This window comes from Sus scrofa, chromosome 14, assembly GCF_000003025.6.
Source record: "Sus scrofa isolate TJ Tabasco breed Duroc chromosome 14, Sscrofa11.1, whole genome shotgun sequence".
NCBI lineage: Eukaryota > Metazoa > Chordata > Mammalia > Artiodactyla > Suidae > Sus > Sus scrofa.
This window is the reverse complement of record NC_010456.5, coordinates 10,638,651-10,665,383: the sequence shown is the minus strand read 5'-3', so window position 1 is coordinate 10,665,383 and position 26,733 is coordinate 10,638,651. Positions and strand designations below refer to the sequence as shown.

General features: G+C 41.1%; 1 protein-coding gene across 15 annotated transcripts in view; it reads left to right on the top strand.

The window, feature by feature from the left end:
- ADRA1A (adrenoceptor alpha 1A) overlaps positions 1-26,733 on the top strand; it is a 109,988-nt gene that overhangs the window by 67,995 nt on the left and 15,260 nt on the right.

Below are 26,733 nucleotides of genomic sequence, written 5' to 3'. Positions count from 1 at the left end.
TACCTGCCGGTTCAAAATATTTTCTAGGAGTTCCCATCGTGGCTTAGTGGTTAATGAATATGACTAGGAACCATGAGGTTGCAGGTTCTATCCCTGGCCTTGCTCAGTGGGTTAAGGATCTGGCATTGCCATGAGCTATGGTGTAGGTTGCAGACGTGGCTCAGGTCCCGAGTTGCTGTGACTCTGGCGTAGGCCAGCAGCTACAGCTCTGATTCGACCCCTAGCCTGGGAACCTCCATATGCCGCGGGAGCGGCCCAAGAAATAGCAAAAAGGCAAAAAAAAAAAAAAAAAAAAAGAAAGAAATGTGTAAATATAAGACAATGTGGGTTTTCTTACATACCGTTATTAATTTCTTATGTGGTCAGATTTTGTTTGATTCCAGTTCTTAAAAATGAATTGAGGAGTTCCCGTCGTGGCGCAGTGGTTAACGAATCCGACTAGGAACCATGAGGTTGCGGGTTCGGTCCCTGCCCTTGCTCAGTGGGTTAACGATCCGGCGTTGCCGTGAGCTGTGGTGTAGGTTGCAGATGTGGCTCAGATCTCGTGTTGCTGTGGCTCTGGTGTAGGCCGGTGGCTATAGCTCCGATTCAACCCCTAGCCTGGGAACCTCCATATGCCGTGGGAGCGGCCCAAGAAATAGCAGCAACAACAACAACAAAAAGACAAAAGACAAAAAAAAAAAAAAAAATGAATTGAGACTTGTTTCATGAAGCAACTTATGGTCTATCTTGGTGAGTTTGCTAGGCGCATTAGAAAAGAATACAAACCCTGAGCTCCTTGGAAGTGATGTTTTATATAAATGACAACAGATCAAGGTGGTCAGTAATGTTCTGAGTGTATATGACTTTGTGACATTTTGACATTCATTCTTCTTTGCTGAGGGACCATTAAATCTGTTTTAATTGTAGAACTCTATCTTTCTCCCTTTCTGTTTGTTAGTGTTTGGTTCATAATATTGAGAGTCTATTTTTCAGCAGGCATACATCTGTAATTGTTATACTTTCCCAATGAATTTTCTCTTTAATTATTATGCAATATCCTTTATCTCTTGCGTTTGCCTTGGAATCTACTTTTTCTCTAAATATAGTCACTGCAGCCCTAGGTTTTACGGATTGCATTCTTTTTTCCTCCATTTACTTTCTTTTTTCCTCCATTTACTTTCTTTTTTCATTTTTGAAGTTTTATTGAGGTATGGTTGATTTACAGTGTTGTGATAACTTCTGCTGTACAGTAAAATGGTTCAGTTATACATATACACACATCCGTTCTTTATCAGATTCTGTTCCCACATAGCTTATCACAGAATATCGGGTAGACTTCCCTATGCCAAGCCCAAAGCCCCAGTCCATCCCTCCCCCACATCATTTACTTTTAAAATTTTTCTGTGCATAGTTTTAAAGTATATCTGTGTGTCTACATAAAGTATGTATATGTCTCGTGTGTCTCTTATACGCAGCACATAATGAAACCTTGTTTTTTCATGTACCCTGTCAGTCACTGCATTTTCATTGGACAATTTAGACTGATTAATATCTAGTGTGATAAGTTATGTGGTTGGATTTTGGTCCACAGTTGTATCAATGGTTTTGTTTGTCCCCTGTGTTGCACCTTCCTCCCTCCCTGCTTTCTCCTGGATGATAGGAGTAGTTATCATTATTCTTTTCAATGTATCTACTGGATTTTTTCTGTGTATGTTTAAGTGGTTGCTCTAGGGAATACTATATACATATCTGTACGCTTACACACATATATTCATATACACACAGTGACGTTGTGCTACAACTGGGATGTGTATTATATCTGTATAAAACTCTATGAGCCATTATCATTTTTGTCGACAGTCATAAATACTGACTTGAGAGTAAGAAGAGAGCCATTTATATTTACCATGTCTGTTGCTTCGGGGGTTTTTGTTTGTTTGTTTGTTTTTGTCTTTTTGCCTTTTCTAGGGCTGCTCCCGTGGCATATGGAGGTTTCCAGGCTAGTGGTCTAATCAGAGTTGTAGCAATCAGCCTACACCACAGCCACAGCAACTCGGGATCTGAGCCTCGTCTGTGACCTACACCACAGCTCATGGCAACGACAGATCCTTAACCCACTGAGCAAGGCTAGGGATCAAACCCACAACCTCACGATTCCTAGTCAAATTCGTTAACCACTGAGCCATGACAGGAATTCCCCTGTTGCTGTTTCTTTAATCCTGAAGGATGGGTTCCCTCTGGTATCATTTTCCTCTATCCTAAGGAACTTTTTTTAGCAATTCTGGTACAGCAGGCCCACTGCTGACAAATTCTCTTAGTTGTTCTTCGTCTCCCAATGTCTATATTTGCCTTCACTTTTCAAAGATATTTGTGTTGCACATAAAATTCTGGGTTGCCAGTTCTTTTCTTTCAGAACTTTAAAGATGTTATTTCACTGTCTTCTGATCCATGGTTTCTGATAATAAATTTGCAAGAATTTGATCCTTGTGCCCCTGTATGTAATCTGTCTTTTTCCTTTAGCTTTTTTAAAAAATTTTTTCTTTATCTTTGGTCCTAAGCCGTTTGATTATGATGTCTTTGGCATAGTTTTCTTCAAATGTATTCTGTTTAAGGTTCACTGAGTTCTTGGATCTGTAAATTTATGTCTCCTGCCAAATTTGCAATGCTTTTAGCCATTATATCTTCAAATATTCTATTCTGTCCCAATCTCTTTCTCCTCAAATTATGGAATTCCAGTGATGGTATGTCAGATTCTTTAATATTGGTCCATATTAAATTAGTCCTGTTCATTGTTTTCAGTTTTTTCCTCTGTTCTTCAGATGGGATACTTTCTATTGATTTATCTTTTAAGTTCTTTTATCTCTCCTCTGTGAATTAGCTCATCCAGTGATTTTTTTTTTTTTTAGTTTCAGATACTGTATTTTTCCATTCTAAAATGTCCATTTGATTGTTCTTTATGTTTTCTATTTCTCTGCTAACTCTTATCTTTTCATTCATTTCAAATATATTTTCTTTTCTCTTATAGAAAATAGTCTTAATAGGTGTTTTAAAGCCTGTCTTATACCTCAAACATCTTTGTCATCTCAGAGTTGGCATCTTTTGATTGAGTTTTCTTTTTGACAATTAGTCACATTTTTCTGGTTCTTTGTATGCTGGGTCATCTTAGGTTGTATCCTGGACATTGTGATTATTATTTTGTGTAGACTCTAGGTCTTCTTGGAATCCCCTGGAAACTTTATATTTGTGAGTATCAAGTTTCTTTGAGACTGCAAATTCTGTCTTGCTTTCTGTGGGAAGCGATTGAGTTCAGTTCTCGAAGCCTCTGCTATATTTATTTGGGAATCTCCCACACACGCAGAGTCTATGGTGACTCAGAAAACAACCTGAGATTTCTCTAGCTTTTTACACATCATTAAGGTATACACGTCTCCATTTATTTATTATTATTTTTTGTATTTCCTCCAACCTTTGGCCCCCAGGACTCCTTTTAATGGTACAACTGGCCAAAATAAATTGAGGTTTTTATTGGAAGTTTAGCTACCCATGCCATCACCACCATGCAGCTCCACAACTGGGACCCACCCTCCAAGCAAAACCATGAGAAAGAAGAAAGTGAACAAATTAGAAACTGTCCCCACCTTTTCCCACCCCTTCATGTTGCTTCTCTAAATTTAGATGCCCATCCACAATCCAGCATCTTTTGCTTTTACCTTGTATTTATTATCCTGAGCTTCAGGGATGAGTTTTTAAAAAATAGCTGTCCAGGAATTCCTGTCATGGCTCAGTGGGTAACAAACCCAACTAGCATCCGTGAGGATACAGGTTCAACCCCTGGCCTCAATCAGTGGGTTAAGGATCCAGCGGTGCTGTGGGCTGTGTTGTGGGTTGCAGATGTGGCTTGGATCCAGTGTTGCTGTGGCTGTGGTGTAGGCTGGCAGCTACAGCTCCGATTCAACTCCTAGCCTGGAAACCTCCATATGCCGTAGTGTGGCCCTAAAAACAAAACAAAACACACAAACAAAAAAAAAAAACCTGTCCAGAAATTTTAGTTTTAATCGGCAAGAGAAATAGGGTGAGTGTGCTTAGACTGCCATGCCAAGATAGGAACTCTCTCTGTTTTTTTCCTCAACCTTTTCAAAATTTTCAAACATAGAGAAAAGTTGGAAGATTTGCAGTTAGTGCTCACATGCCCACCATTACCACATATCTGTCGACACCGCTCTGTATCCATTAATCTGCCTATTTCCCAGTGTGATTTGTTTTCATACTCTTTCTCAGACAGTTTTTTTTTTATTGCGATATGGTTCACATACCGTAAAATTCACATAAAGTGTACAATTCAGGGGTGCGAATTACATTCACAATGTTGTACAACCATCTATTTCTGAAATTTTTCATCACTCCAAGTAGAAACTCTATACTCATTAAGTAATAAATCCCCATCACCTTCTCCCCTGGGACTCTCTAACCTGCTTTCATGTACCTATAAGTCATTCTAGATCTTCTTATGTGAAGTGTCTATTCAAATCTTTTATCTTTTTTTTTTTCCCACTGTACAGCAAGGGGGTCAGGTTATCCTTACATGTATACATTGCAATTACAGTTTTTCCCCCACTCTTTCTTCTGTTGCAACATGAGTATCTAGACATAGTTCTCAATGCTATTCAGCAGGATCTCCTTGTAAATCTATTCTAGGTTGTGTCTGATAACAAATCTTTTATCTTTTTTTATTGTATTCTTTTTTTTTCATGATTGAGTTGTAGGATGTCTTATTATGTATTCTGGGTACAAGCATTTTCTCAGTATAATTGTGTATATTATCCCCAGTTACATTTTGTCTATTCATTTTCTTAATGTTATCATCTGATGAACAAGAATTTTGATTGTGATGAAGTTTATTTATCTGCTTTTATGGTTATTGCTTTCCAAATCATGCTATGAAATATTTTCCTACTCTAAAATCACAAAAGTACTTGGTTATTTTTCCTCTAAAAGCTTTGTAGTTCCAGTTTAAAGTTCATAATCCATAGCAAATTATTTTTTGTATGGAAGGTGTAAGGTACCATTCAAGTTTTGCCTTTTTTTCTGTACAGGTATCCAGTTATTCCTGCACCAGTTGTTAAAAGGACTTTCCTTTCCCCCATTGAATGGCTTTTGTACCAGTCTTGAAAATCAGTTGACTGCATGTGTGTGGTCTATTTCTGGAGTCTCTCTTCTCTTCCATTCATCTATGAATCTATCCTTACACTCATGCAATACTGTTTTGATTACAGTAGCTTTGTAGTAGTAACTCATGAAGTTAGGAAACCAAACTCCTCCAACTTTGTTCTTCTTTTCCAAATTGTGTTGTCAATTTGTTTTATTATTATTATTTTGTCTTCTTGAGGCTTCCCCCATGACATATGGAAGTTCCCAAGGTAGGGGTCGAGTCAGAGCTACAGCTGCCAGCCTACACCACAGCCACAACAATGCTAGATCTGAGCTGCATCTGCAACCTACACCACAGCTCATGGCAACACCAGATCCTTAACCCACTGAGTGAGGCCAGGGATCAACCCTGAGTCCTCATGGATACTAGTCAGATTGGTTACCCACTGCTGATCCACAACAGGAACTCCTGTGTTGGCAATTTTAGATCATTAGTATTTCCACATAAATTGATACATTCAGATGGTTTGAAAATTTGTGTGTTTCAAGAATTTATCCACTTCATGTAGGTTGATGGATTTAATGGCATAAAGTCCAAAATATTCACTTATTATCCCTGAGGGCCATGATTTCAGAGGTCACACATATGAGGACACATTGATGGTAAAACCAGCTAGAATGGAGACCTTGTTCCATTCCAGGCTCAGGTGAGACCCCAGAAAAACATAACTTTGGAGCAGGGCTACTCCAGTCCTAGATGCAATGACAAAGCCTAAGCCAACTTCATCATAATCAGACTGATCTGGGAGGAGTTTCCGTTGTGGCTCAGCAGTTAAAGAACCCAACTAGGATCCATGAGGATGTGGGTTTGATCCCTGGCCTTGTTCAGTGGGTCAGGGATCCCACGTTGCCATGAACTGTGGTGTAGGTTGCAGATGTGGCTAGGATCTGGTGTTATTGTGGCATTGGCTGGTGGCTACAGCTCTGATTAGACCCCTAACCTGGGAACTTCCATATGCCACAGGTGCAACCCTAAAAAGCAAAAAATAAAAAATAAATTAAAAAAAAAAAAAAACAGATCTGGGAGTTCCCGTTGTGGCTCAGCAGGTTATGAACCCAACAGATATCCATGAGGACGTGAGTTTGATTCCTGGCCTTGCTCAGAGGGTTGTGGATCCCACATTGCAGGGAGCTGTGTTGTAGGTCGAGGATGCAGCTCTGATAATGCATTGCTGTGGCTGTGGTGTAGGCCAGTAGCAACTCTGATTCGACCCCTAGACTGGAAACTTACATATGCCACAGGTATGGTCCTAAAAAGCCAAAAAAAAAGAGTCAAACTGATCTGCCTGCCAGGTCTTCTTAAGTCACCTACACTATGCTTGCACAGCTAAATAGTTGCCCATAGATTCAAGAGGACACATCTGCAGATTGCTGAGACTTTCCTATGTAGGTTTCTCGACTCCAGGATCCTACCTGCAGATTTCATCTGTCTCAATCCAGGAGCAACGATTTCCATTTCCTCCACCCCGAAAGCTGTTCTCTGTTTGAGCCTCACTGCCCTGTGCCACAATTTAGAAAAAGCTGTCAGGTAGGAACTCATGGTGAATTGTAGCTCATCTCATGCATTTCTTTCTTTCACATTTCAAAACCCTAAATGCCTATAAACAGATACTTCATATAATGTGTCCAGCTCTATCATTTTTATGGCAGGAGGATACGTCGATAACCATTGCAGTGTCATGGCTAGAACCCAGTTTAAATTTTTGAACAACTACATACATTAAATAAACAAATGCAATATAGATAGCTCTTAGGATTTTTTTAGATAATTAAATTTAACTTCTGTCATTGAAACCTGGTACCAAGTATGGCACTGTTGAGAATCAAACATGAATAAAGTAAAGTACTTGCTCTAAAAGGTCTCCCTAGGCAGGGAAGCAAAGGAGAAAGAAGTATGACAAGTCGTCATGTACAAGAAATTAATAAATGGCGTAAGACCAAAATCAAAGTATCAGAGGAGCACAGGGGAGTGTTTAATTTTAACATGGTGATGGGTGAGTAGTGTTTTAGAAGAGTTTCTTGAAGTAAACCTCCATTTGGGTTTTGAAGAATGGTCACCTGCATAATGCCCAAAATATCCTCTTCTCTTAAACTTTAGAATGTTTTGTAAGCCTTGTGTCTTTTTTGCTGGCATATACCATCCTAGTTCTATTTTTCATTAGACTCCAAATAACCAAATAAGTAGGCTCTCCCTTACACATGCCTTAAATGATATGTCAAAATAAATGAATTATTATCTCTGTCTGGAGAAATAATTTGGGAGTGAAAAATGTCCTTGGAACAAAAGTAAATGAGAATAAGCAGGAGGGAAGTGAGAGTTAGCAGTGTTTTATAACTTGTGGATGCAAAGGGGTAAGTGTTTATGGATCTGAAGAATCTATTAGGAGTCCTTTTTAAAACATCTTCTTTCTCCATGGTTAATACAGCTCTGCTTTTCTTAGTGAAAGAGGTTCAGACTTTGCCCATCCACTCAGCTAAAAGAGCAGATAATTTGGAGCATCAGCAGGAGTTATTAAAAACTAACTTACTTGTCAATGCAGATAACAATTTGTGTCTGACTCTGAATGAAACAGACAGCCAGCTTGACAGCCTGAAGGCATCGTTTATTCCTCTTGCTTCATTTCAGTGCCTCGGACATAGTGAGTGCTTAACGATTATTTATTAAAATGATTACCATGTCTTGACCACTTTTCCTTGAAATTCCCCTTGACTCCGTTTTTTACGCTACCTCCTTACTAAATAAACACTTGAGTCAGCCGTTCTCAGACTTTCCGGAGACCCTCAAAGAGCTTTTGTTTATGTGGATCATGTCTGTTGACGTTACCATATTAGAAGTTAAAGCCGAAATTTCAAAAATATTTATTAATTCTTTTGAAGTGACAATAATAAATCTATTACATGTTAACATAAATAGCATATTTTTGTGCAAAGAAACTCTATCTTCAAACTAAAAAATGACAGTGAAAAGAGTCAATAATGCTTTGCATGTTTGCCAGTCTCTTTTATATCCATCCTGAATCCTCCTTTCTGCTTCTGCATTCAGTTTGTCACGTGATATCATCATCTGTGGAACATTCCTCTGTATTCTTGTGACAGGATGAAAATGAAAAGGGAAACAATATCTTCATATTATTATATTTTCCACCATGCAGCCCTTTTGGAAGAGAGCTTTGAGAACCGATGCTCTAATCTGACTCTTCATTGCATACTTGACACTAGTCTCATCTCTCCAAATTTTTGCTCAGTGCAAGAATAAACCTCTCCAGGAGTTCCCATTGTGGCTTAGTGGTTAATGAATCTGACTAGCATCCATGAGGATGCAGGCTCGATCCCTGACCTCTCTCAGTGGGTTAAGGATCTGGCGTTGCTGTGAGTAGGGTTGTAGGTTGCAGACTTGGCTTGGATCCGGCGTTGCTGTGGCTCTGGCTTAGACCAGGAGCTAGAGCTCAGATTCGACCCCTAGCCTGGGAACCTCCGTATGCCTCGGATGTGACCCTAAAAAAAAGCAAAAAAAAAACAAAGAAACCTCTCCAGTCCATCCTGAATATGACTACCTTCAAAGCAGGGCTCTATCCAAGCTTCCTGTGGTCACACATTGCAAAAGCTGCTGAATTACCTCAATGCCTCAAATCTCAATGCCTCTGGCTGGTGTCTGGGGCCTCATCGCTGCCCACCCTTTCTAACTAACCACCCAGGTTCATTGTTAAGTCTCCCTTCTTGAAGTTTCCTTCACTTGAAATGCGAAACTCACTAAAGAGAGTTTTAAGGAACTTAGAACTGCAGATAAAAGCACAAAAATCTGGTAATATGTGAACTGTTTAGATATATGCTTTCACTCTTTGTTAACTTTTTAAATATTTATCCTGGAAATTATCAAATAAAACGCAAAAGTAGAGAGAACAGCGTAAAGAGGCTACTCTACCTATCACTGAATTTTAACAATTGTAAACAGACATGTGGGCCGTTTTGTTTTTTCAAATTCCTTGCGCCCGTGGAGATTCTTTTGAAGCAAATTCTAGACAGCCCATGCCTTCATCTGCAAATATTTCGCTGTGTACCTCTATACAATACTCTTTTTTCAAAAGCATAACCACAATATCATGATCATCTCTAAGACAAGAGTTAACAGTAATTACTCATTATCGACTCTCCAGTCAGTGTTCACATTTCTTTTTTTTTTTTTTTTTGGTCTCTTCAGGTCCACACCCGAGGCATATGGAGGTTCCCAGGCTAGGGGTCAAATCGGAGCTTTAGCTGCCGGCCTACACCACAGCCACAGCAACGCAGGATCCGAGTCATGTCTGCAACCTACACCACAGCTCATGGCAATGCCAGATCCTTAACCCACTAAGCAAGGCCAGGGATCAAACCTGCGTCCTCATGAATGCTAGTCAGATTCATTTCTGCTGAGCCACAATGGGAATTCCCAATTTTCTTTTAATAGTATTAAAATCTTTTTGTTTGAATTGAGATCCAAATAAGATTCATAGAATATGGTTAGTTTTATGCCTCAAGTTATTTTTACTCTACCAGTTCCCCCTTTGTTTCCATTTTTTTTCCTTTTCCTTGAAAATTTTATTTTGATTTGAACAAAGAGTTTTCCGTGGCCCAGACTCTGCTGCCCTCATCTCTGAGTTGTCATGTTCCTATTCTCCTTGTATTTCCTGGAAATTGGTCATTCGAACCAAAAGGTTTTATCAGATGTTTCTTTTTGTTTTCAAATTAATGCTTCGATGGTGTACTTCCACCCAGAAGTACATTACGTTTCATTGACGCTCTAAGAGAATCCATCATGGTGACTGCTGCCTCAGCTCATCAATTTTCTGTATTTATTAGGATCACAAATTGGCTACTATTGTGTTCTCTCTCATTCTATCGCCATTTATTACTAACCAAATAACATCTAAGAGGAGTGATGTTCACTCATCCATTGTTCGATTCATTGAGGTATGGGTTAGGGTTAGGGTTAGGGTTAGGGTTAGGGTTAGGGTTAGGGTTAGGGATCCAACCCTAACCCTAGAGTAAAGTAAAGGCAGAGTAAATGCTTGATTCAAACTTATACATTGGAATACATGATTAATCCTCAGTGTGATGATTCATACTTTTTTTTAATAAAGACTTTTTTTGTCTCTTTTTTTTTTTTTAGGGCCATATCCATAGCAGATGGAGGTTCCCAGGCTAGGGGACCAATCGGAGCTATAGCTGCTGGCCTACGCCACAGCCAGAAAGGATGCAAGCTGCATCTGCGACCTACACCCACAGCTCAGAGGAACACCAGTCCGTTAACCCACTGAGCGAGGCCAGGGATTGAACCTGCATCCTCGTGGGTACTAGTCAGATTTATTTCCGCTGAACCACAGTAGGAACTCCTGATTCATACTCTTTAAAATCCTTATTGAGCCTCAAACAGTAGCAACTTCTTCAGATCTGTTTCTGGGTCCTTTTGATATTATCCCATGGTCTCTCATGACTACCAAACCTATGTCTGTTTTTGTCTGTTTGCTGCACAGACCTGGAAGTAGCCATCTCTCCAAGAATCTTTGGTTCTTTTTAGTGGGAAGCAGTATCTGAGAACACAATCTAGTGGAGTGCTTATTATAGCTGCATTGATCATTGCTTCTAGGTCTTTTTAGTAGTCAAAGCCAAAAAATATGATTACTTTTTGTTTTGTCTTTTTGTCTTTTTAGGGCCACACACACGGCATATGGAGGTTCCCAGGCTAGGGGTCTAATCGGAGCTGTAGCTGCCAGCCTACACCACAGCCACAGCAACGCAGAATCTGAGCCTCGTCTTCGACCTACACCACAGCTCACGACAATGCCGGATCCTTAACCACTGAGCAAGGCCAGGGATCAAACCCGCAACCTCATGGTTCCTAGTCGGATTCATTTCTGCTGAGCCATGACAGGAACTCCAGAAAATATGATTATTTTAAGATAAAATACACAGTCTGTTTTCCAGGTAACAAATCATTAGTATACAGTATGCAAATAATAACATGTGTCTTTCCATTACACTCCCTTTTTTTTTTTTTCTCTGTCATTGCATTGACTAAGTCTTCTGGTACATTGTTCATTATCATTTTGGACATCTTTGTTCATAAAAAAATGCTTTTAATGATCAAGGAAGGGACAGAAAAAAATATTTCTGATCTCAGACAAACTCCCCTTCAACTAAAGGATAAATCCTTCTTTAGGTATTAAATACAACCTGCTTCCTTTTTTTTTTTTTTTTTGAAGGCTTGTGAATTAAGAAGGATTTTTACATTTTTCAAATGGTTGAGAAAAATCAAAAGAAGAAAATATTTTGTAACACATGAAAAGTATATGAAATTCAAATTTCAGTGTTTTCCAAGTTATCTGTCATTGCAGTTTCGATTTACTCTTTGAAAGATTATCAATTGATATTTTGCTGAGTTTTATATTTTAGTCATTCTACTTTGAGTAAAACTATTAATTTCTTTCTGAGAGCATTTTAAATATATATACATATACACATATATATATATTTGGTACATAAAATTTAACAAATATAGCTCAATTGGGAAATATGCCTTTTATCAACATAAAATAAGCATATGCCTTTTATTAACATAAAATAAGCATCTTTATTCCATGAAATGCCTTGTGCCTTGAATTCTGTACTGTTTGATACTAATGCTGCCCAAGGTTGGGGTTTTTGTTTTTGTTTTTGTCTTTGTTTTGGTACATAGTTCCAAACCACATTATTCTTTTAAGCATATGATAACATTTGGAGGTTTTTTAATTTTCTTTGTCTTTGGATCTTTCACGAGAAGTACGTATTCAGTATTTTTAACTTTGAGAGACTTTGTCTTTTTCTATATAAATGTTATTTTAAAAAAACAATTTTCAGTTCACAGCAAAATTATTTATAGACACTTCGATGATGGCCATTCTGTCTGGTATGAAGTGATACCTCATTGTAGTTTTGGTTCGATTGCTCTAATAATTAGCTATGTTGAGCATCTTTTCATATGCCTGTTGGCCATCTGGATATCTTCTCTGGAGAAATGTCTATTTAGATCTTCAGCTCAACTTTTTATTGGGGAGGTTGTTTAGCAAGTTCAGTATTTGGGATGCAGTACAGGATCTGGAACCAGAATTAGAACCCAGCTTCACTCTTACAGGCTGATTACTTTTTGGCAGGTTATCATACTCCCCAAGTCCTGTTTCCTTGTCTGCAAAATGGGTATAAACAGTATAACCCTGTAGGGTTGTAGTGAGATAATGAGGTGATTCGTGAAAAGCACTTAACGTAATACCGGACACTTGAAAATGGTCATAATTTATGTTTATTTTTATAGTTATTACTACTAGAACAGCCATCATCACCCCATGATCTCTTCAGAATTCTTGCAAGTTTTTATGGGATCATGAAACTTTAGACACTTTAAAAACAAAATTAAACAAACTAAGCCTCATTCCTCGGAGCCTTTTCATCCAAAACAGACAAAAATAAGAAACAAAATGCCAGGTGGTAGAAAAGGTCAGGTGCCCCTTGCTGAGAAGGGGATTCCAGAGGAAAAATGATGGAATCAGCATGTGGCTCTAACTCTAGTCTGGACACAACACAACTTGGAAAAGCACCTACGATTCATCTAATTAGACTCAACCCGATCCAAGAAGATTCTCAAGTGGACAAAATTATACCTTTCCTTTTGCTGCCAAAATTAGGTATTATCAGGCAGCAAGTGATTCAAGAAATGTGAACCCATGTCAAGGCGAATGTATCTTCCCCCCAATACACTGACTAAGAGTCAAAGCTCTCTCAAGGTAACCAGGGGTTCTCAGAGCAGCTGCCCTGAGAAGACGGCATATGAGGAACCTGGCCAATCACTGTTTAAGGAGATAATCAAGTAGACAGGTTAGCAGGGAGGGCTCACAGGGGGCCTGAGCCGTAAGGTCTGAACAAGAATCCCAGAGGCAGCTCGATAGGAAGATATACGCATAGATAGTCAAAAGGTCCAATTTCTGAACTTGGAAAGTATCCCTAAAAGCTAAAAATACCTTTGGGTACCAAACCATCATCTTAGATGTCAAAGTCAGCCACACTTGTTTTGTTCTACTAAGGGACTTCATTAAAGTTTTGTTGACTTTTTTTTTTTTTGACCACCTCTTTTATTTATTTATTTTCTTTTTTTTTCTTATTAATTTTTTGTTATTATTACTCAAATGACTTTATCATATCTGTAGTTGTATAATAATCATAACAATCCAGTTTCACAGGATTTCCATCCCACAACCCAAGCACATCCCCCCACCCCCAAAACTGTCTCCTCCAGAGACCATAAGTTTTTCAATGTCTGTGAGTCAGCATCTGTTCTGCAAAGTTCAGTCTGTCCTTTTTGCAGATTCCACATGTTAGTGAAAGCATTTGATGTTGGTGTCTTATTGTATGACTGACTTCACTTAGCATGATAATTTCTAGGTCCATCCATGTTGCTAAAAATGCCAGTATTTCATTCCTTTTAATGGCCAAATAATATTCCATTGTGTAAATGTACCACATCTTCTTGATCCACTCCTCTGTCGATGGACATTTAGGTTGTTTCCATGCCTTGGCTATTGTAAATAGTGCTGCAGTGAACATAGGAGTACATGTGTCTTTGCAAGCCGTACTTTTCTCTGAATAGATACCCAGGAGTGGGGTTGCTGGATCAAATGGGAGTTCTATTTTTAGTTTTCTGAGGAATCTCCATACTGCTTTCCACAGTGGTTGCACCAATTGACAATCCCACCAACAGTGTACTAGGGTTCCTTTTTCTCCACACCCTCTCCAGCACTTATTGTTTGTAGACTTTTTGATGATGGCCATTCTGGCTGGTGTAAGGTGGTGTTGAGTTTCAATTGAAAAAAAATAGACAAGATGGGAGTTCCCTGGTGGCTCAGCAAGTTAAGTATGCCATGTTGTCACTGTAGCATCTCAGGACACTGCTGTGGCATGGGTTCGACCCCTGGCCTGGGAACTTCCACCTGCCATGGGTGCGGCCAAAAAAAAAAAATAGACAAGATGAACACTCATGAATGAAAGTAGGTTCAGAACTGACACATATGCAAGGAGAAACAGCTCCAATGCAATGAGTGCTTCCAACCAGGCACTGTGCTTACCTGTAGGAGGAAACCGAGGCACAGAGAAAGTAGGAAACCTGCCCTCATCAGTGGACCAGTAAGTGAGCGCTCAAGATTTCCTTCCCAGGAATAAGGAGCAGCCCTAAAATGTCTGTAGCAGGAATTGGTATTTTTATGCAGCACAGTGGGTGGTAACTGTTTCCATTTTCCTCTCCTCTCCATTTTTTTCCTTACTCTCCATGTTCAAGAATTGCAGATTTCAGTTCTCCCTTTTAGGACTCTAATATTTTTTTATGTCCCATCTATGGCAGTACCAGATCCTTTAACACTCTGCCCCTGGCCAGGGATCAAACCCGTGCCTCCACAGTGACCCGATGATTGTTTTTGTTTCAAACTGATGCAGTCAGATTTTTAACCCACTGCACCACAGTGAGAACACCTCTAATTTATTTATTTATTTTTGCCTTTTTTTTTTTTTTTTTAGGGCCACACCCATGGCATGTGGAAGTTCCCAGGTTGAGGGTTAAATTGGAGCTATAGCCACCAGCCTACACCACTGCCACAGCAACTCAGAATCTGAGCCATGTCTGCTTCCCACACCACAGCTCACAACAATGCCAGATCCTTAACCCACTGAGCGATGCCAGAGATCAAACCCACATCCTCATGGATACTAGTCAGATTTGTTTCTGCTGCGCCACAACAGGAACTCCTTTGGTCATTTTCTCTAGTTGTGAATTAAACTCCCTAAGCTTCAGTTTCTTCATCTATAACATGGGAGTGGTAATATATTCATATAGGGCTGTAGGGCAGAATTAAATGGGATAATGTTTGGTGAGATATTTTGCATGATGTCTGGCATATAAGTGCTCAGTGAATGTCATTATTATCCATAAATATTTACTAAATACCTTTGCTGTGCCAGGCACACATCCTATATTAATGAAATTTGTATAGGGAAGGACATTAAGCAAATCATCAGACACTTAATCATATAAAAACAATTGTGACAAGAGTTATGAATGAAGAGTATAAAGTGCTTTGGTCGCATTTAACAAGAAAATTCCTAGGAGGAATCTGGCATATATGGATGGGTGGAGAGAGATCTTGAGGACCTGGAATTTAAGACCTAATGGATGCACCCAGTGCAAATTTCTTTGTTACAATATTAAAAAGATGCAAGACATTCGAACAACCAATGTCTTCTCCCCAGTACTATTTGCTTTCCTGAGAGTTGCAAAACTTTGGGGTTAGGATGCTCCTTAAAGAGTATTTTAATAGGAGTCCCCACTGTGGCACAATGGGATCTGCAGCGTCTCTGTAGCCCTGGGATGTAGGTTTGATCCCGAGTGGGGCATAGTGGGTTAAGAATCTGGTGTTGCTGCAGCTGCGGTATAGGTTGGAACTGTGGCCAAGATCCGATCCCTGGCCCAGGAATTCTGTATACTTACAGGGTGGCCAAAAAGAAAAAAGAAAGAAGAAAAAGAAGCGTATTTTAATAGGATGCTTTATGATGCTTGGGTCCCCAGTATGATGCTTCAGTGAGTGGTTATCCATCTGATCCTACGACACTTTCATTGAAGGTACGACATATTTTCAGGGAAGCCCGAATCTGTCTTCCTATAGTTTTCGCCATGGTTCAGAATGCTAAGCCAGACCCTTGTGCTAGTCTCCTAGTTGTTCTGCTTCCCTAGCTTCCCTCTTTAATTAGGAAAATGTAAGCTTTCTGAAAGAAAAAAAAAAAAACTAGGAAAATAGAAATCTGCCAGAGCCCCAAGTTCTAGCATATTCCCCAGCTGGCCACTTGCTTACCCTGATACCCATCTTGAGATGTAGGGTGGAGCTAACCTCTAACTCGCCAGAAGCAAATTGGAATAAGAGAAAACAACGAGTCTCATTATTTTCATGGTGACAAACTCTCACAGCTTTCTTCTCTTCCCGTGGAAATTTTCGTGGGAATGAGAGAGAGAGACAAATTGACCGCTAAGCCAGGTAAAAATTCTGCTGCTTCTTCAACATTTGCATGGGGAATGAAGACAGCTGGGCTGGAGTTGCTGAGGAAAAGTATCCTTCTGAATAGCACATCCAGAAAATATTGTTTGTGGTTCTCTGACCTGTTCTGAATTCATCACTTAATTTGAGCTGATACTGGGTGGGGCATTTCAGAGGGACATCACCACAGCAGGGGACACCCTTTCCTTAGAAACAGGCCTGTTTTAAGTCACAGAAAATCACACCAAACACCAGGGACCAGTTCTTTTTCAACAACCTCAAAGGCATTTATCTCTGTCTTTACTTTTTCTTCACCATTTTCTATGTTTATCCTTCAGGTATCTTTTTTCACAACCGAGGCCATCCAGATTTTGCAAAACTCTCTGAACCATTGTCCTTACTACACTAGGATGGCTGGATGTTTATATGTGGTCTCTATTCCTTGGCCCTGGGAAGACTTTTTTTTAGCATGCCACCTTCTGGAAGTCATTTGTTTGTTCCTTAGGATTAAGCTATGATACATCAACCGCTATAACCAAAAACCAAACATCTTAGCGAACAAAAATGCTCTATCACTCCCTTGAGTTAACAGTTATGGAGTCCTCATGTGGCTCAGTGGGTTAAGGATCTGGTTTAGTCTCTGCTGTGACTTGGATCACTGCTGTGGCTCAGGTTTGATCTCTGGCCCAGAAACTTCCACATGCCATGGGAGGGGCCGTAAAGAAAAAAACAGTTACACACGGTTAATCTCATTGGTTGTAATTTTCCACTTTTCTATAATACTGACTAGGGTCTTTGAATGGCACTTGGTTCACTATGCTCAATTAAGTAGTTATCTAGGAAAGTAGATTTTCACCATCCCAGACACATGAACCTAGTAAGTCCTAGTATAGAATTTGTGCTCGATCTTGAATTCAGTGAAGAGTCACGGAAATTTTAATCAAGGAAGAGAAAAATTAGGCTATTTTCTCTGAATCTCTCTGGCCACAGTGTGAAAATAAGTTGGGGAGTGTCTGTTGTGGTTCAGTGGTAACAAACCCGACTAGCGTCCATGAGGATGAGGGTTCAATCCCTGGCCTTGTTCAGTGGGTTAAGGATCCAGCATTGCCATGAGCTGTGGTATAGGTCACAGATGTGGCTAGGATCCTGCATTGCCGTGGCTGTCATATAGGCCAGCCAGTTTGACCCCTAGCCTGGGAACTTCCATATGCCACAGGTGCAGCCCTAAAAAGACACACAAAAAAATGAAAATAGGTTGGAAGGCAGAAAGACTAGAAGCAGAAAGCTGAGGAAGCTGGGATTGGTTCCTAGCTAGAAATGACAGTGGCATGAACTAGGACGGATGGTGACAAGGAGAATGAAGGTTGAGTGGTCTGGACCAGGTGACTGGATGGAGTGGAAGATGAGATTGACAGTGGGTCACCAGCTGGGACAACTTAGGGGAAGAGGTGTCACGTACTGAGGATGGAGCAGAGAAGAAAGAATAGGGTTTGTGAGAGACAGTGAGCTCAGTTTTGTTGTATTGAGGATGAGATGGTTTGGGAACATCAGGAAAGATGTCTGATAAGAGGTATGAATGCAGAACTGGAGCTCAGGAACCAAATATGATAGAAATTTGAGAATTCACCAAGGCAAATAAAGAAATTTAAGTCATGCAGATGGATGAACTCCCTGACTTTTCTCTTTCCCCTTAGACTATCAGATAATTCCCTGTTGAGACCGTGAAAGCCTTGATTCAGTTTGAAAAGAATGAAGATGTTCTCAGCAAGCAAAACCGAGATTTCTCAACATTGCATTTATCAATGCATGTTGGCACGGTCCATTCTTTTTTTTAAAGATATCTATAATCAAAACAGTGCCGTACTCAACTGAGTCACTTTTCTGGACAGCCGAAACTGGCAGAACATTGTAAATCAACTATACTTTAATTAAAAAAAAAAAAAGCAGTGCTCCACCCTACTGCCTTTTAAAATTAAAAAGTAAATCTTCCCAATCCCTTTCTGCATTTTATAATTGGTTGGCCCAGCTATATTTAGAAGCCATGTTACAGCTTCTCCAAAAGCACCTTTTATTTTGAACCTAAGCTATTATAATGCATATGCATGTATGTTACGTCAGTTGGAATATCAGTCACTTTTGATGGTGGTCAGGCTCTCGCTGGGCTGGTCCAGCTTGAGTCTAGGGCTGGAGAGCAGCAGCAGTGGTCCATAGACAGCCTCCATCCCTGCCATAACCCAGGCAGGGAATGGGGGCACGCAGGGGCTGCAGGTGGAGATATCCAAGTATTGTCCATCCTCTGCCTTGAGCAGAGCCAGATGATATTCCAGGAGGATGGCTGTGTGATCAGGGGAAATGCCTCTGGGTGACCCCGTGGCCAGTGAGAGGGCCTGGGATATCATTTCCAAGTAGGGGCTTGTCTCAAGGGCTGAGATGCCATATCTTTACAGGCAAGCCACAGCTGACAGTCCATCAGGCAGCTCCCCTGTTCATCCCTTACTCCATAAGCACCAAACAACACAGCCCTGTCCCTACTGGCAAGACCCTGGGGTGGAGTCTTCTTTAGCCTTTAAGCTGAATGTGAAGGGACAGCATCCTGAGAACCCCCTGGCTTCCTCCCTGGGTGACTGATTTTGGCTGTTTTCTGTCAGTGCCTCGGATTTGTGGCATTTGACCTTGGATTCACATCCTACAAGTATGAAAGGCTGCTGATGACTATCATATCTTAATTACAGGTTCTGACCTTCCCTGCAGGACCCTATAAAATGTCTTTATAAGTACAGGAAGTAATCATTTTATGAAGTGCCTGCAACTTAGCTATATAAAGCTATTTGTAGGATGGTTTTATTTTTATGAAATAGGAGTGTCTCAAAGATCGGGAAGATAAAGTGTTGGAATGAGAGTTCAGACAGGCCCTCTTCCTCCATTTAAGAGTGTGTTTCCAGCTGTACGTAGTTGAAGCAGAAGTTTTATTTAAAAATGTCATTTTCTTCCATCAACAAATGTCATCCATTGATTGAATATACATTTGTTGAGAATCGTGTTCATCACTGAGGGAGATTTAAACGAAGGATGAGAAGTAGCATGTGCCTTTAAGGAGACATTAAAATAAGGATTGGGAACTTCCTGTGGTAGCTCAGTGGGTTAAGAGCCCAACATAGTGTCTGTGAGGATCTGGGTTTGATCCCTGGTCCTGCTCAGTGGGTTAAGGATCTGGCTTTGCCACAACCTGCTTTTGCAGGTTGTTTCCTTAGAAGCAATCTCCCTTCATAAACCAGTTTATTGGAGTTCCTGTTGTGGCTCAGAGGTTTAAGAGCCCGACGCAGTGTCTGTGAGGATGTGGGTTCTATCCCTAGCCTCAGGAAAATGAATCTCTGTTCATATGCAGACTTGTATTTCATTTCATGGGCCATCTATTTACGAGTCTTGGGTTGAGAGGCTGGTATTCTAGTCTGAGGTTCATCTGGCCAGCCTTCTTAGAGATTTCTGACTACCATTCCAGGTAAATAAGCTAAAGAAAATTGTCTGGCTGAGAATGGCCCAAGAGTGGCCCCTGGATGAAATTCAGAAGGGCTCAGGTAAGTCATTGCGACAGAGTCAAACCAGCAGCCCAACACGGAGATAGCTGGTGGATTCCAGGATGACAAGAAACTTGGGTCTGTGCTTATAGTCTGATTTCAACAGCTTTTCTCTGGGGTTTGGTTTCATGGGGCAGAACTTTCTTCTTGGCAAGAAGATGCCAACCAACCTGGCCTGAATGCTGCTTGGCACTGGAGCTCCTTGGCCTGGGGAGCTGGCCACCTGTTTGTGTGACAGCTTGTATCTCTCTCCTGTTCATTGGATACAGACCAGCCACATTGGACCAGTACCATACACAGAGAGACCACTGGTTGGACAAGGAGATTTTCTCCTGTGGTCCCATAACATTAATTTCTCCTTTGGAGTCCACAGTTAAATTGGTATCATTTAAACTCCAGCTTTCAGAATGTGATACCTTCAGAGAAGCCCTTCCAAGATCACCTCCTGCTGTTCTTTTCTCCAGTGTCTGAACATCACAACTTTTAAATGATGTAGTTATTGATGATACTACACTCCTGCCCTTTCCTTCCATTATCTCAGAAAACCTACTGTCATCCAATGACAACAGCTGAACCTACTACCATTAACACTCCCTGTGCCCAGGAGTTCCCATCATGGCTCAGTGTTAACAAACCCGACTAGTATCCATGAGGACACAGGCTCTATTCCTGGCCCCACTCAGTGGGTTGAGGATCTGGCATTGCTGTGAGCTGTGGTGTGGGTCACAGATGCAGCTCAGGTTCCTCTTTGCTATGGCCGTGGTATAGGCCGGCAGCTGTAGCTCTACTTCAACTCCCTAGCCTGGGAATTTCCATATGCCTCAGGTGTGCCCCTAAAAAGCAAGCAAGAAAGAAAGAAAGAGAGAAAGAAAGAAGTGGGGGAGTTCCCATCGTGGCTCAGTGGTTAACAAATCCAACTAGGAGCCAGGAGGTTGCAGGTTCAATCCCTGGCCTTGCTCAGTGGGTTAAGGATATGGTGTTGCCATAGGTCACAGACATGGCTCAGATCCCACATTGCTGTGTCACTGGCATAGGCCAGCGGCTACAGCTCTGATTAGACCCCTAGCCTAGGAACCTCCATGTGCCGTGGGTGCCGCCCTTAAAGGACAAAAGACAAAAAAAAAAAAAAGGCGGGGCAGGGGGAGCTGAGCAGAGTCTGTGTCTAGTTCTGACTGAATCAGAGATAAGCAGAAACCACTTCCCCGTCTCACCCATGCTATGTTCATCTGTACAGGAGAGGGCTGACAGTGCCTGCTAGTTTCTTAGTTTCTGCCACTCTTCACATTCTAGCATTCTGTGACTCTGGCTAATTAAGGTTTGTCCTAACCCAGGGTCTCTCAAAGTTGTCACTGAGATGTCAAGTCTTTGGGTGGGTGAAACGAAGCATAGACGTTGGGAGGCCAGAACTGAGAAGACTGAGTCATAGCTTTGGGCTTCTATCCCCAGTCATTCGAATTCTGAGAGAGCTGAGCTGAAGAGGAACCTCCTAATTATCAGCACTGGGTTGGAATTTGAATACTCCCTTTTTATCCTGACTGGGTTTTAGAGTGAACTGGAACACTGGTGGAGCAAACTCACTTAGGAAACCAACATTGACGTGAAAATGGTTTTCTTTGTATTGGGACCATTGAGAGTAAATTTTACTCTAATGCTGTAGCTAAAATAGGACTCTAGTGACCAAGCCTTCACTAGGATAGTCCCATGGGTCCCCCATTATAAGCCTACAGATGACCCCCAGATCAGGAACAAAAAGATACTTCCAATGAAGGGGACATCAAGTGATGAGACTTCAGTGACATCCTTGGAAATTATCCATTGCGATTTTTCCTTGGATCTAGAGCTCTGGACAATGAAAGCAAGGATTTTGAATCTTCGAGGGTGAAGATGTTGACGGTATTCAGGGATAAACTTATGCTCTGCTCATGAATCTGACCAAGTTTATCAGAGTGTTTGGAGGGTCCTAAAAAGAGAAAGAGTTAGAAATTCTGTAGCAGACCAAACAGAAGAGGAAACCCAGTGAAGGGAAGAGCCCCTTAGGGCTTGGAGATGTTCCAAAGCTCAAGAATTAAACCAGGAAAATTCACATGCAAGCGATGCCCTGATCTAGAGTGAGGGGTCTTGGGAATTAAGCCAGGAGCTCTTTGCTCCTCTTAGAGCAGTGTCTGGGCAGACATCCTTGAGCACAACATACTACAGTGACAAGAGAGACAGGAGGGCCCAGGCTCCTGTGGATAATTCAAAAAAGTCTGTCTTTTTCTATGAAGCATGGTGAGAAAAACTAGAGTGCTAGATACCAAGGGATGTAGCATCAGAAAAACCGATAATGTAATAACTTGAGCAGAAGCTGGGCAGAAAAAAAAAAAAAAAGAGACCACCAAAGGAAAGTAAGGGCAGGAAGAGAAATAAGGGCTGTGGCAGAGAAGAAAATCAGGCCACACTGTGAAGAAGAGTCATAAGGACACTAAGGAGGCTCATTGCTTCATTCAGTTGATCAGTCAAAGAATGGGCCATTCATTCAGCAACACTGGGAAGATGCCTTTGAGATGCCAGCAGTGTGCTGGGTCCTGGAGTTCCACAAGCAAGCAGAAGTGACAAGATACCTGCTCTGATGGAGTTTACAACCCAGTGACTGGGTCTGCGGTGTCCATCCTGGAACCTGGCGGGTTCGGCCCGGGTGCTCCCCGCCATGATGGATAATAGACCCATTAAGCATGATCCAGCTACCTTCTTGTTCCAGAGAGCGTCATCCTCATCCAGAAAAAGGGGGGGGGACCTGAGAAGAAACTGATGTTTGGAACAGAAATATTGAGGAGTTCAGAGAAGACGGTTCCCAAGCAGAAAGATCTGGGCAGGAGAGATGACTGGGTGAACACACCCTGACTGGGATGAGGAAGGAACAACTCTTTTGCAAGCCTGATCGCAGCTCCATCTTCTCTTCCTAGGAGAGGAAAAGGACGGGAAGAAAGAAATCTAAAGATGTGAGTAATGCAAATAAAGAAGGATGGAAACAGCCCTGTGCTGTCTTTTCTTAACTTTGGCCAGATGTCTGAGTTATGAGTCCCTCTCCTAACCCCAGCCAGGAGCCACCCAAAGAGCATTACCCCAAAGGGAGGAGGAGCACTGCCGGCAGGAGAGATGAGTCCCCTGAACCGACCCTGTGGAATAGTCAGGCTGGGAGCAGGCAAGTGGCTTGAGGTTTAGACCCATCTAGGCGCTGTCGCACTCTTGAAGGGACAAAACAAATAGTTTCATTTATGGGAAAGTCTCTGGACCAGAAGAAGCTCCCACTCACTGTCGAAAAAATTCAACATCTGGAGATTAGCTTGGATTAGCGAGACAGTATTCCTGGATGGTTGTATATGGACTATCTGACTTTCACAGTTTAGTGTAAGTTCATTTTAACCATCTCCCCTTCTCACCCTACACCTCAGCTGCAGTGAGGAAATGGGTGTTTTGAGCAGAGCACAGGAGGGAAAGGACCTTTATTTACCTCTGAAACTGTGGATGCAACAGGATGATCAGAGTATCTTGGCTCTGGGTGGTCCAGACTTGGGATTAAGGGGGCCTCAAAGGATGAGAAGGAAGGGACGAAGGAAATGTGGGGATGTATGAATGCAGACAGGGCTCTGTAAGCAAAAAACATGTCCCTGGAGGAATTGTGGGAAATTCCAAGGATCCCCCATCACCGTATCAGCATTCACATTCAGAATTCATATATATTGTTTTCCTTTTTTTATAATGAAGATTAGTACTTATTAACATGAAGTGGAAACACATTCACAATAGTTTATTAAATAAGAAATAGCAAGATGCTGGAGCTCCTGTTGTGGTTCAGTGGTAATGAACACGACAGTATCTATGAGGACTCGGGTTCGATCCCTGGCCTCTCCCAGTGGGTTGAGGATCCAGCATTGCTGTGAGCTGTGGTGTAGGTCGAAGATGCGGTTCAGATCCTGTGTTGCTATGGCTGCAGCCTAGGCCAGCAGCTGCAGCTCCAATTCAACCCTAGCCTGGGAACTTCCATATGCTGCAAGTGCGACCGTAAAAAAAGAAATAGCAAGATGGAAAGCAATATGGATTGAGTTTTTATGAAATTAATTTGTATCTCTATAGGCATAGAAAAAGATTGAGAAGGACTCATAGCATAGTATCAACTGAAGGCTTTTTCTTTAAGAAATAAGCCTGATTGTTCATTTACTTATTTTGCCTGTCTTCTACAGTGATACTTTAAGTCGTTTTATTTTATATTATTGATGTATTTTTATTAAAATATAGCTGATTTACAATATTGTGCCAATGTCTGCTGTACAGCAAAGTGACTCAGTCAGGCATAGATGTACATTCTTTTTCTCATATCATGCCCCAGCCTGTTCTATCCCAAGATACTGGACACCGTTCCCTATGCTATACATTAGGACCTCATTGTTTTTAGTTTAAATTCTTCATACTCCCCTCTCTAGCTGATTTACAGCATAATGAAATTCTCAGACAAGGTAGTTTCGGGTGTGCCCTGCCCATATATCTTCATTAAGCCCCAGCCAATGCCTACCTTGTGAGGTAGGTTCCCTTGATCATGTCACTGTTGCTCTTAAGAAGAAATAATATAGGCATCAGAATGTAAGATGAATTTTTTCTGGAACTGCACATATTCACACAAAACCACCATTCATGTTGGTATTGGCTGCTGCTTCACCTCTCAGATGAAGTTTGAAAAACCATCTTTCTAGTTTAACGCCCCCAACCATACACTCCCTCATTCTTCCTGCACCATCCTCTTCCCCTAGATATGTATTATTCCAATATAGTGTGAGATCCCATAAAGAAACCTAAGCCCCAAGTTCAAGACTTTCCAATTTCAAATCCCAGTTCTATCAGTAACTATCTGCCAGAGTGACCCTAGTTGAATTGTTCCATCTCATTAAATCTCGGTTTCTTCATTTGTAAAATGGAGATGTTTGTAGGAATCACGCAACCCTTAATGTTACTAATGGTGATTAAATTGTATATAAAGTGTTCCGCACAGAGCTTTGCTCAATCCAGACACTCAATATGATTAAATTTATTATAATTATAGGAAAAAAGCTTTGGAACTAAAGAATAATGCTTTCTCGCTTAACCATTGTGTGCACGTGTGTGTGTGTGTGTGTGTGTGTGTGTGTTTTAATTTCTCTGAGACACATTGACTTTAGCAGGGAGTGTGCTTCAGAGATTTTTTTTTTAATGTTCCCATCAATTTTGTACCATTTTGGCTTCTTTAGTTTTGCAGTACCCAAAGTTTTTCCTTTGTTTAGATTTATGAAATCCTCTACTAAATTTCAGGGCATTGTCTGCCAGAGTGGATTTTAAGCATACCCATCACTTTGTCATGACTTTGCTGGATCGGTAGAGCAGAGAGAAAAGAAAAGACATTAGGAGTTCCCGTTGTGGCGCAGTGGTTAACGAATCCGACTAGGAACCATGAGGTTGCGGGTTCGGTTCCTGTGCTTGCTCAGTGGGTTAACGATCCGGCGTTGCCGTGAGCTGTGGTGTGGGTCACAGACGCGGCTCGGATCCCGCGTTGTTGTGGCTCTGGCGTAGGCTGGCGGATACAGCTCCGATTCGACCCCTAGCCTGGGAACCTCCATATGCTGCGGGTGCAGCCCTAGAAAAGGCAGGAAGACAAAAAAAAAAAAAAAAAAAAAAAAAAGGAAAGACATTAAAATCAAGACCTTAGACTGAGGCAAAGGAAAAAAGTTGTGCAGAGGATAACGAGTGGACTAGGAGTTCAAATAGCAAATGCTGGAGAGGGTATGGAGAAAAGGGAACCCTCCTACACTGTTGGTGGGAATGTAAATTGGTGCAACCACTATGGAAAACAGTATGGAGGTACCTTAGAAAACTATACATAGAACTACCATATGACCCATTATCCCAGTCTTGGGCATCTATCTGGACAAAACTTTCCTTGAAAAAGACACACACACCTGCATGTTCATTGCAGCACTATTCACCATAGCCAAGTCATGGAAATAACCCAAATGTCCATCGACAGATGATTGGATTAGGAAAATGTGGTATATACACACAATGGAATACTACTCGGCCATAAAAAAAGAAAAAATAATGCCATTTGCAGCAACATGGATGGAACTAGAGACTCTCATGCTAAGTGAAGTAAGTCAGAAAGAGAAAGACAAATGCCATATTATATCACATATCTGGAATCTAATATGTGGCACAAATGAACCTTTCCACAGAAAAGAAAATCATGGACATGGAGAACAGACTTGTGGTTGCCAAGGGGGAGAGGGAAGGAGTGGGATGGATTGGGAATTGGGGGTTAATAGATGCAAATTATTGCCTTTGGAATGGATAAGCAATGAGATCCTGCTGTATAGCACTAGGAACTATATCTAGTCACTTATGATGGAGCATGATAATGTGAGAAAAAAATGTATACATGTATGTGTAACTGGGTGACCTTGCTGTACAGTAGCAAATTGACAGAACACTGTAAACCAGCTATAATGGAAAAAATAAAAATCATTATAAAATTAAAAAAGAAGAGTGGACTAGGAGTTCAATATCCCTTTATCCATCACTATATTAATACTGTAGCTACTAAGTTTGTGACAGCCACTTTAATCATCTTTTTCTAATTCGGAAATGGAGTAATTGAATAAAATAACCTCTAAGACACTTCCTGCTTTGAGTGTCCATGATTTTGCCAATTCTGCTGCCAAGAGCTATGAGATAGTTACCCTCAAAGACGTAAAGAGGCCTGAAACTTGATTCCTGCCAGGCAATTTAATGGATGACTTGAGCAGGTGAAGAGGACAGAAAAGGGCATTTTAGACATCTGGACACAACTTGAAAGGACCCCCAAAAAGAGAGAGAGAGAGAGCAAT